We start from the raw sequence: 12,500 nt of genomic DNA on the forward strand, positions 1-12,500 counted from the left end.
GTTGAACAATCAACAGCCATAACATTTCACAATTATCTAAACTATATATAACATTCAGCAGTAGCTATGACTAGACATAATAAGCTCAAACACAGAGTCTCTCTCATTACATAGACAGAAACAATTTCTGCAACCCCTCTTATCACCCAGAAGTGATAATCAAATCCATTCCTTAATCTTCAGAAAATAGCAACTCCCCGTCAAGAAGAAAAAGCAGTCCATAAATGTTTAAGAAGGAAAGAAGCAATTTGTTTGCAGCCATATACAACAACTTATAAATTATTTTCAGTACCTACTTATTTAAACATTTTCACGTAATCATTCATAGTATTATTACTCACAGACTAGTTCATTACTTGTTATACACTCACAGTATTGAATGGGCAGAATGTCGTAAGTCATAAGATTGACCACAAAATACTGAAACACAAAACCCTGAATTAACTACAAACATGTTATATGCATGGGGCCTGCATCTCTCACACCCTCTGCTACATACATACATACATACATACATACATACATACACACACTCACACACACACATATATATATATCTACTCCAGGATATCGCTGTAGTCGGGGAAAAAGTAAAATTTCAGTCCCCATTCTACCGTCATTTTTCAAAATGGGCTACTGGCATTTTTTAATACTTTAAAATATCTGGATTCAATCTTCAGTGTTTTAACATTTTGTAGTCCATCATACAGCATTTAAAATTACAGCCATTCAATATTTTGAATACATATAGCTAGACCAAAATTCCAAAACACTTTTTGCCATTCTCATGGAAAAGTATGAGACAGACCAGGATCCTTGAAGGAAAAACGAATCCAGCTTAGTATTGCACAAAGCTAAAATTTAAAGCTTTGTCATTTAATAGTGAGGAACATTTCCAGTCAGCAGCATGTTTTGTTTTAACCACACTAGCCAATACTCAGGGTACTCCTTAGATGGTGACCAAATACCCTGCATTTCCTTCATGACACCCAATATCCAAAATATCTAGTCCCCTGGAAGCTTAGCACTTATATATGCCATCTAACAAACAGATCCATAGTCACTTACCACTGTACATTTCCAGAGGATATGAATCACACCTACACATTTGTGCCCATCTCCAACAAATATTTGCTTCTGTGGCCATCAAGGCTATTTTGATTGGGGTAAAATACCAACCATATACTAATTGCATTTGTACATCTTTGTACTTCACCTAAGTAAATATGGAATTTTGCAGATCTTTTTATGTATAGTTGAGAGAAATCCCATGTCCTAGAATTTAGGTTTAATCAATACTGGCAGCCCCTTTTCAGGTATTTGGATGACATCTTTATACTTTGGACAACTTCTCAAGATTTTATTGATGAATTAATTAATTATATCAATAGTACACCTTTTTGAAAATTCACACAAAAGTCTTCCTTAAAATCCATCAGTTATCTGGAGGTTACCCTATTTCAGAACATTTCTAAGGATAAGATTGATTCCACTGTGTATCACAAACCTACTTTTTCCAACACATATTTACATTACAGTAGTTGACATCCATTCCATTGCAGGAAAAACATATTCAGGGGGCATCTGATTAGACTGGCATGTATGTGTTCAAATGAAGAGCTCTTCAGAGTCGAAAGTAAAAAAAATGATGAATATGTTCTGAGAGAGGTGATATCCCTGCCATTTACTACTACAGTCCTATGATACATTTTTTAAGGGATTAGGTGTCAAATTTAAATGTTTACTTAATGTATTTACTGATAGTAATAACATTCCAGATATTTAAAATTAAATCCCTGGACATTGATCTCTTAAGTAATTTAATATAATGTAGATTCCAAGCATATTAAGGACATTGTCAACAAGAACTGGAACCTTCTTAAAGCTGATGAAAATGTATTTAACAAGTTGGGTAATGTTCCAAACTCTGTCTTCATAATGGGAAGAAATTTCAAGAATATGTTTGAGCATAAAATTACTGATATGAATATACCCACCAAAACTGGTACATGTTAAGTGTGGGTTTTGGAGACAAATGTTCCTTGATTTTGGAACACAAGTACATCATTCTTAGGAATCCACTTAACACTAAGATAAATGTTGTTAGGGATTACTGCACCACCAGTGATGTGCTTTATATTGCCCTATGTCAGAGTTGTTCAGCATTCTACATAGGGAAGGCAGTTCCATAAGAGACTATGCAAACATTGTTATGATATCTTAAAAATTATTCCGACCGATGCTTTGTACAAACATTCACAGAACTGTCTCAATTTCATTAATTTTAAGTTTCATATTTTGGGAATACTCCCACATGACCTACGAGGTGGTCACTGGGAAAGTAGAATTGAATACAGGGAACTTATATGGCAGTGTAATACCAATGCTTCTGTTCCACCAGGTCTTAATGAACATTTGTCTATTGTCCCTGTTTTAAAGCTAAATTATAAAACAAGGTTTTATGTACTCTCATTAGAAGACAGTCTCTGTATACACAGGTTTACCTTTACATGTGAGTATCGCACAAGGGCAAACAGCAATTTTCCAAAAGGCAGTTTGCAAAGTTTGCAAACGCCGACGGGAAAAAGGTTTGAATGTGCAATGAGCGAATGCACAGTGAGATTCGCTCATTGCACATTTGACATTCTGGGGCAGGTTGCACTATAGGGGGGATTGGGAAATAGTTCCTTTCCCCACTGTAGTGCGATCTCAGAGTTAGAATAATAAAGTAGGGGTGTGTGGGGTGCAGAGGGGCTTGCCCCCCAGGCTTTACACTTCGTTTTTTGGTTTGTTTGACATTAATGTTTGAAAAACAGTGAATCTGCTTTTTGATTTGCTGTTTTTCAAACATTGACTGTCGACGTTTTCACTTTCATGGTTTCAAGTTGCTCATATGAGCACTTGAATCACTGTGATTCGAGTTTATGAAGGTAAACCGTATACACAACTATGTTCTTCATATTTTTTCTTTTTGCTCATTTTTATACTTGATTATAGAATTATATATTTTATTCATTTAAGGATTTAATAATGATCTTTATATTTCTTGTGTCTTCTTCATTTTTTTACATAATTTACACATTTTTCACTTTCATATATTGTATATTCAAGAAGCCTTTTAATAAATTTATTTTTTCCTTTGATTAATTAGATAAATGTACTTGTTATCGCATTTGTGGTCACATGGCTGCTGTTGCTATTTAACTGATTACCTAGGGTGATATTTGATTTTGAAGATGCCCTGTAGTACATTCAGGACAAAAATACTTAATCAGCTGAGTAAATTAAAGTTTTGTATTATACCCGAAGGTGTCCAATTCAATTTTTGTCAGCAACCTTACAGACAGTTTGAACAAGTATGTTTCTCTTGGACACTACACAAGTCCTTTTTTGGGGTTTAAATGTGGTGTTTTCCAAAACTCTCTCTCTCCATTCATTAATACTTAGGGGAATACTTTGCTGTTTATTCCATATGCCTCTCATATCCTTTTTAGTTGCATCTGCCTTATTCTGACATATATCTTTTTAAAGTGTTACTGTTATCCTCTTTTTGACAACATTTAATTTCTTCCAAGGCAGAATTCTACCATGTATTCTTTCATAACTTTGCCATATATTTATTAATTTACAGTGGGTCAGCCATTCCTGTGAACCCAATGCATATTCAGTTTGTAAGACAGGCAAGTCTTTCACTTGATTAGTTTCATCAGAATAACATATTTAGTTCTAGTGTGTTAGTCCTTTATCTTGCCAGTGCTCCCTTCATCTGAAATCAATACACTCCTGTAGGTGATGCTATAAATCACTAGTAGGGCCTAAACCCTCATTTCCAGTCACTCTGCATATTCTTTTCCTACTTGTACTACCCAATCTCTTGGTACAATTCTTAAGGCTACCCTCTGACGACTAACTACTGACATCTTCCTTTCTACTTACTACTCTATCAATTTGAGCTAATTTGAAAGCAGCATGATACCTTGTTATACTAGGGTGACCCCAGCCCCTGTAGCAAGGAATGTGGACATTGCTTACTGATATCCTAAGTTATGAGTCCCCAAAAGTTACATTGCCCAATTATTTTTGAAATATCTGTATCCCTTATGAACAGCTGAAATAAAGAGATTCCACAGTACATAAAATATGTAGTATAGTCATAGTCGTAACTGCATTAAGCCTGCCTAAAACTGTATATAATTTAGACACCTCACTCAGGAGCTCAGTTCTGACCATCTTGATTAAAAAAGAATATTTATATTGGTAGTACTACCAGGAGATGGACCTAAAGGGAGTTCCAAATAACTCAGAAATGAAGATTCCTCAATGCTAGTCTGCTTCATTGCCCACTAGTATGCTGATACATATGACTTTGGCAAACTCGTCCAAGTTTAACTCTAGACCAGACATCATACCAAGTACCTGAAAAAAATTAATCTTCCAATGCTTTAGATGTACTAGAACTCTAAAGGAAGCAGACATCAGTGAGTGAAAGAAGGAACTCAATGGCTCCTCCTTCTTATCCATCTCACCAAGAATCATCGAACATCATATGCCAGTTCTTTTATAACTAGAATGACTAATCCTTGGGGCAAGGGATGACTCTGTCTTGTACCCTGGAGATGTACTCTTCCCTTTATAGATATCCATTATGCACAACTTTAAATGTGAGGTTTGTATAAAACCATTTGACCCACATACTAAAGTGGCATCCACCTGTCTATGTTTCAACAGTTGGAAAAGAAAGTCATATTCTATTGAATCAAATGTTTTTTTAATATGAAATGGTGCCATACCAGCCTCACTAATTTCTCCTCCAGACTTTTTCAAGAAAGTACTACCTCTTAGCAATTATCTGAAATGAATCTCCTTTTGACAAAACTATTCTGGCCACTTTTTAAACAGCTCACGTAGAGATTTATCCAAATACCAGACAAAATTTTGGAGAGGATTTCAAACCCAGATTAATAAGATAAATAGGTCTAAACTTGTGGTTGATAAAATTAGTTTTTGGTATGATAGTCATAAAGGGCTAATATTACCTGACATAAACATCATGTCATCCCTAACCTGGCTATTTAGATCTGTCATAACTCACTACATAGTAGGACATCCCCAGCTATAACATTAGTCTCTTCATGTTGCTTTGATTGGCCTTATCCTCTTAACTGTACTCTACCTGTTCAAAACCGATAGGGCAATTCAAACCATGTCTCATAGAAAGAGATACAGAACAAACTGAAATGGCTTCATATATCCATCGTCATATAGGGCAATTCAACTGGGAGGCACAGATACTCTGAAAGTAGTTTTTAAATGCTTCAAATATATTCTTCAGTATTTCCTGATTCACTTCTTGATGATCTATAATCAAACAGATAAAGCTCATCTCCACTCATTGGTTAAACATCTTTACACTGCATTTAAGTTGACATTCCTTTTCAGTTACCAGTGCTGGCATATCATCAATTCTTCCTCTGCTCTATAAATATCTAAGCAACTGATTTCCATTTTTGATACAGTACAATACAACTGATATATTCATCATTACTATTTATCACCAGTTTTTCTGTAACCTGCCTTGGTTGACCCTCTTTGTTACTTAACACTAGGTCAGTCTTACTTCATTGTCTAATCATGGCTGATGGAGAAAGTAACATATCTTTGGATTTAAATAGCTCTGTACTTCTATTCAATCATTAATTCTGAGCCAGCATTTTAAGAATGCCTGATATTTTTTATAATATCCTGCCCTACCTGTCCGACAGTGTCTCCAAATTCAAATTAAAGTCATAAACTAATAAGGGTTTCTTCAGATATAGAATAAAATTTCACACCTATTTCACAAAAAATGTAAAAAGTTGACATAGTTTTAATTAGGTTGAAAATTTTTTTAACCCACTTGTGCTCATTCAAGGTTGGAGGTTGGTAAAATGGTTATGGCGTTTACCTTACAGACAGAAGATGCAGAGCTTGATTCTCACATGTGGTAATTGGCTAGGCTTAAACTGCCTCATAAGGCCAGTTAGCCTAGTACTAATCTATGGACCTATTTACCAGATAACCTTCCCACATGTCACTAGCACTTACCCCGGTCACTTCAGGAATAATATGTAATGTAACATGTAATAATCTATGAAACATTCATAGCACACCTTTTCTACCACCCAGTTTATGGTCTGCAAAAATGACAGGGAAATCCCTAGATTTAAATTTAATAACCTCTTTTAACTTTAATTTAGATTGCAAGCATACAAAATTTACCTTTTCACTCGTAACTTTCTGCATAACTCTGATTCTTCTTATTGGATGTATCCTTCCTGCTACATTCCATAACAAAACTGGTAAATGGAAACACTGATAAAAATATCAAATATGCTTTATGCACAGATTCCTCACATTATCGAAATTATTGACAAACCAGGGGGGTGGCAATGGGGGCTGCTTGCGCCCCCATTTACGCCAACCTGGTTATGTTGGATTGGGAAACTTCTCATCTTTTCAGGTGCAATTATTTCAAACACATTAGATATTACACAGGATTCTTGGGCGATATCTTTATTTTATGGGATGGTCCAAGTCACATGATAGATGAGTTTATAGTATATTTGAATGGTACTAGTAGTTTTTTAAAATGTACCCATTCATGGAGTTTGGATGGTATAGCATATTTAGACACCTATATTTCTAGTACTCCAAGTGGGTTCACTTCATGCATATACAGAAAAAAATATCTTCTCCAACAGTTATTTGGAATTTACAAGTAACCACCCTAGGAAAACATTGAAAAACATATTTAAGGGCCAATGTATAAGGGCAGTAAGAATGACATCCAGTTATAATGAAATGAAAGATGAGATAGATTTCATTGGGTCTATATCAGAACATCGAAAGTTCATACTTTTGAATGTTCTTACATCGACCCCTATTCAGCGAATGCTGAAAATAGCAAAACGACAGATAACCAAATTTTTTCCTAGAGAAAGAATTCAGTTGTCCGTTTCTGTCGTTTCGCTATTTTCAGCGCTGTGGTGGAAAGTTATGGGTCGGGTTCAGGTAAGTGTGCAATTGGGCATGGGTTAGGTGAGTTAGGGTTAGGGCGCGAGGGAGGTATGTGTGCTATTGTGTGGACATGAGGGTTAGGGCGGGTTAGGTTAGTTAGGGTTAGGCTGCAGGTGAGGTGAGTGTGTGATAGTGATGGACCTTAGGGTTAGGGTTTGGGTTAAGCTAAGTGGATAGTTAGTGGTGTTTGTATAGTTTAGTGTAGGGTTAGCTGTAAGATTTTGGTTGTATGTGTGTGGATTGCTGTTTGTTTGGTGTGCTTGTGTTGTGTGTATGTGTTTTGGAACAGCAAATTCTTTTCCCTAGAAAAAAATTTGCTGTTCTGAATGTTCGATGTTGTCAGCATTCGTTGATTAGGGGTCGATGTAAGAACATTCGAAAATGTGAATTTTCGGTGTTCTCATATAGACCCAATTTCATCATGTCCCTATTTCGGTCCAGGGGTTATCCCATGTACATGTTGAAGGAGGTTAGTAGATATGTAATAGGTGAATGGGGTAAAAAATACCCACCCATTTTAGGGACTGAATTTAAGAGCACTAGGGAGAGTAATCACCATAATGAAGTGCAATACAAGAGGGCATGTGTCTTGGAATACAATTCTCAAGCTCGTGACAGTAAACGGATTCTCAGTAAGAACTGGAATGTTTTTAAGGTCGACAAAGGAATTAGTGATATAGTTGGAGATCATCTGGTATTTGTTTATAAGATGGGCTGTAATTTGAAGTCTCTGTTTGAAAGAGGTAGTATTAGTAGGAATATGATGAAGCAGAACAAATGCACAAGATGTTGTGGGAGTTGCAGTCAGTGTGGTTCAATTTGGGAGGTTGAAGGTGTTACGTTAGATACCATTAACAAAACCAAAATTACCTTTCAATATGGAAACTGCAACTCCAAGAATATTATATATTTAGCTAAGTGCATGCTATGTTCTAGCTTCTATATAGGAAAAACAGAGAGATGTTTTAAAAAAAGAATTTATGATCATCTTTATTGTATTAGGTGGAAATGCAAAAGTAACACCTTATACAGACATATAGACAGGTATGGTGACTTACACATATTTAAATATGCCATAGTGGAACAACTTGTAATGGGAGTACAGGGCGTTAATTACAAAGCAATTTTAGGGCAGAAAGAGGTGACATGGCAGCTATTAACTGATGCATCTAATGAGCCAGGCTTGAATGATTATATAACTATTAATCCTATATTACAACTCAAGATTTAGTTTTTATAAACAGTTTTTATAAATAATTTTTATAGTTATTGACATCTGTGGTGATTATGATATGTGTTTTTATTGATATAATTGGGTTATGTATTAGGCAGTCCATGTATTAATCTTAAAAGAAAATTTACTTTAATTCATGTTTATGTCTTTTAGTAATATCATCACACTTAGTAACATTACAATATATAGTGTTAATGGATTAGGGAAGCTGGTTTATGTACAGCATAGCATTATTTAATATTCATTCATGTTTATGATTTTAGTAGGTGTACCTTTAAATGAAATGGTTTTCAGTTTACTGGTAATTGTTGGTGCCAAAAAAGTAGATATTTAAGGATTCAAAATGTACTATGTTTATGTTCTGATGAAGTCCATTGATGTATGGATGAAAGTGCTTATTCAGATTTTATCATTCAGTTGGAATAAATTGTGTTTTTATACAAGCGACTCCTGAGGAATTTGTGCGTACAGCATATTTGATATTTTTATCAGTGTTTCTAGTTATTGGTTTACGCTTTTTTGGACTATTCAGAACTGGAAAATAATAGTAATTTAGCTGGTCATTATTTTCAGTCATATCTGGACACCATACAAACTGCTGCTGCTGAATACCTCCCTCTGCAATACTAGCCAGAGTCATAACATGGGCTAGGGAAAGATTAAAACTCCGCCCTTGGGTGGAGAAACCATCAACACCCAATCACATGAGACTGGTGGCTATTAAAGTCTCAAAGAGAATCCCAGCAGCTGCAGAAGAGCCCCCCCCCCCCCACAAAAGGGTAAATTGTATTGTCCAGGCAGAAATAGCATAATACAGTATATTAGAGTTTGGTATATCAGTAATGAAAGGTGGCACTTTCATCCCAAAAGCACTGACTATGCTGAAATTAAACTTACATTGCTGTTATCAGGCAGACAAAATTGTGCAGTTACATCAAATATTGCAAATTTTCTAAAGCATGAATTTAGAAGCCTTTAAGTGTGCTAGGTACAGTCACCTTTATGATAAATAAATGCCCACTGTTAGCAGCTGGTATTCTCATCTTTCTTTCTTACCTTTTTCCAACCTGAACTTTGCATAAGACTGGCAATGCTCAAATGTTAAAACAGATGAGCCACAGAAAATTTGATAAGATATAACCTCAGAAGAGCTATTTTTTTCAGGTGAGACATTGGACTGCAGTGATTTCCTTCTCTGCCTGGGTAGCCCTTTGCCACTCCTTGAACTAGTCTAAGTTTTCATGTTTGCTGATTTGGTTGGGATCTTTGAACTCAAGGTAGTGACTGACAAGCCTTTATTTGTTTTGGGGTTTAAGACTATATTGCAAAAATAACTTTTCCTTAGATCCACATTCTCTTGCTTCTGTTGTTTAATATATTGGTCAGGGGAGAGAGACTGCTTCTGCAAACACTTGGTTTCTGTTATGGAGTCATAAGGTGGTGCCTTTTTTCTTTACAAATTCACATTCCTTTTCCTTCTCGATCCATTGCCCATCTGATTCTTCACCTGATGCCAGCAATTCAAGTTGAGGTTTAGCTTTGGCAAGAAACTGCAAGGCTTTCTCTGGGCAGAAAACTGAGGTTTGAGCCCCACCTGCTTCCAAAATCTGTGTTGCTGGGTATATAAACCTAAATCTGTACTGGAGATCCTGGAAGATTGTTTTTTTTTTTTTATGCAAGGCCATTTGCATTGTAAGAGCACACAAACATTTTTGTAAGTAATCTACTATAAAACACAGAGTATGCTAATTCCATTATACTCAGGGATAATTGTTTGTGTTGTTCATAGTCCCAAGCCCCATCACTGGTTCATGTAGGTCGGAATACTATTCACACATGCCTGCTGGTCCTCACTGGTTCATGTAGGTTGGAATACTATTCACACATGCCTGCTGGTCCTCACTGGTTCATGTAGGTCGGAATACTATTCACACATGCCTGCTGGTCCTCACTGGTTCATGTAGGTCGGAATACTATTCACACATGCCTGCTGGTCCTCACTGGTTCATGTAGGTCGGAATACTATTCACACATGCCTGCTGGTCCTCACTGGTTCATGTAGGTCGGAATACTATTCACACATGCCTGCTGGTCCTCACTGGTTCATGTAGGTTGGAATACTATTCACACATGCCTGCTGGTCCTCACTGGTTCATGTAGGTTGGAATACTATTCACACATGCCTGCTGGTCCTCACTGGTTCATGTAGGTTGGAATACTATTCACACATGCCTGCTGGTCCTCACTGGTTCATGTAGGTTGGAATACTATTCACACATGCCTGCTGGTCCTCACTGGTTCATGTGGGTTGGAATACTATTCACACATGCCTGCTGGTCCTCACTGGTTCATGTGGGTTGGAATACTATTCACACATGCCTGCTGGTCCTCACTGGTTCATGTAGGTCGGAATACTATTCACACATGCCTGCTGGTCCTCACTGGTTCATGTAGGTTGGAATACTATTCACACATGCCTGCTGGTCCTCACTGGTTCATGTAGGTTGGAATACTATTCACACATGCCTGCTGGTCCTCACTGGTTCATGTAGGTTGGAATACTATTCACACATGCCTGCTGGTCCTCACTGGTTCATGTAGGTCGGAATACTATTCACACATGCCTGCTGGTCCTCACTGGTTCATGTAGGTTGGAATACTATTCACACATGCCTGCTGGTCCTCACTGGTTCATGTAGGTCGGAATACTATTCACACATGCCTGCTGGTCCTCACTGGTTCATGTAGGTTGGAATACTATTCACACATGCCTGCTGGTCCTCACTGGTTCATGTAGGTCGGAATACTATTCACACATGCCTGCTGGTCCTCACTGGTTCATGTAGGTCGGAATACTATTCACACATGCCTGCTGGTCCTCACTGGTTCATGTAGGTCGGAATACTATTCACACATGCCTGCTGGTCCTCACTGGTTCATGTAGGTTGGAATACTATTCACACATGCCTGCTGGTCCTCACTGGTTCATGTGGGTTGGAATACTATTCACACATGCCTGCTGGTCCTCACTGGTTCATGTAGGTCGGAATACTATTCACACATGCCTGCTGGTCCTCACTGGTTCATGTAGGTCGGAATACTATTCACACATGCCTGCTGGTCCTCACTGGTTCATGTAGGTCGGAATACTATTCACACATGCCTGCTGGTCCTCACTGGTTCATGTGGGTTGGAATACTATTCACACATGCCTGCTGGTCCTCACTGGTTCATGTAGGTCGGAATACTATTCACACATGCCTGCTGGTCCTCACTGGTTCATGTAGGTCGGAATACTATTCACACATGCCTGCTGGTCCTCACTGGTTCATGTAGGTTGGAATACTATTCACACATGCCTGCTGGTCCTCACTGGTTCATGTAGGTTGGAATACTATTCACACATGCCTGCTGGTCCCAAGCCCCATCACTGGTTCATGTAGGTCGGAATACTATTCACACATGCCTGCTGGTCCTCACTGGTTCATGTAGGTCGGAATACTATTCACACATGCCTGCTGGTCCTCACTGGTTCATGTAGGTCGGAATACTATTCACACATGCCTGCTGGTCCTCACTGGTTCATGTAGGTCGGAATACTATTCACACATGCCTGCTGGTCCTCACTGGTTCATGTAGGTCGGAATACTATTCACACATGCCTGCTGGTCCCAAGCCCCATCACTGGTTCATGTAGGTCGGAATACTATTCACACATGCCTGCTGGTCCTCACTGGTTCATGTAGGTCGGAATACTATTCACACATGCCTGCTGGTCCTCACTGGTTCATGTAGGTCGGAATACTATTCACACATGCCTGCTGGTCCTCACTGGTTCATGTAGGTCGGAATACTATTCACACATGCCTGCTGCTCCAACTGTCTTTTTTGCAAGACTCTGTTTCAGTGGAAGGATTTGCATATGATTTGCATATTTGTGGATGTGCTTGAGTTCAGTTTACAGTTTCTCCAAAAAGGGAGCAAAGGTCCTTATCTCCAATTACTTCTGGAACCTCTTTCACTCTCTCATTCTGTCTCTTGGATTTTCCAAGGTATCCAATTTCTTATCCTTCTCTGGTACTATGAATGATGAATGATGAATTGAGCCAGAAGTCTTTGCAGCTAAAGAGCAAACACTAATTAGCCATGAATGAAATGCAGCCATCTTCCTTTCCAGGCCACAAATGTCACACTTTCATGAGAAGGGAGC

General features: G+C 37.9%; 1 protein-coding gene across 1 annotated transcript in view; it reads right to left on the reverse strand.

Annotated features, from left to right (window-relative positions):
• NXPH2 (neurexophilin 2) overlaps positions 1-12,500 on the reverse strand; it is a 1,075,310-nt gene that overhangs the window by 953,093 nt on the left and 109,717 nt on the right. The window lies entirely within an intron of this gene.

Source organism: Protopterus annectens, chromosome 6.part0 (genome assembly GCF_019279795.1).
Source record: "Protopterus annectens isolate FY-2018-M chromosome 6.part0, PAN1.0, whole genome shotgun sequence".
In the NCBI taxonomy this organism is placed as follows: Eukaryota; Metazoa; Chordata; order Ceratodontiformes; family Protopteridae; genus Protopterus; species Protopterus annectens.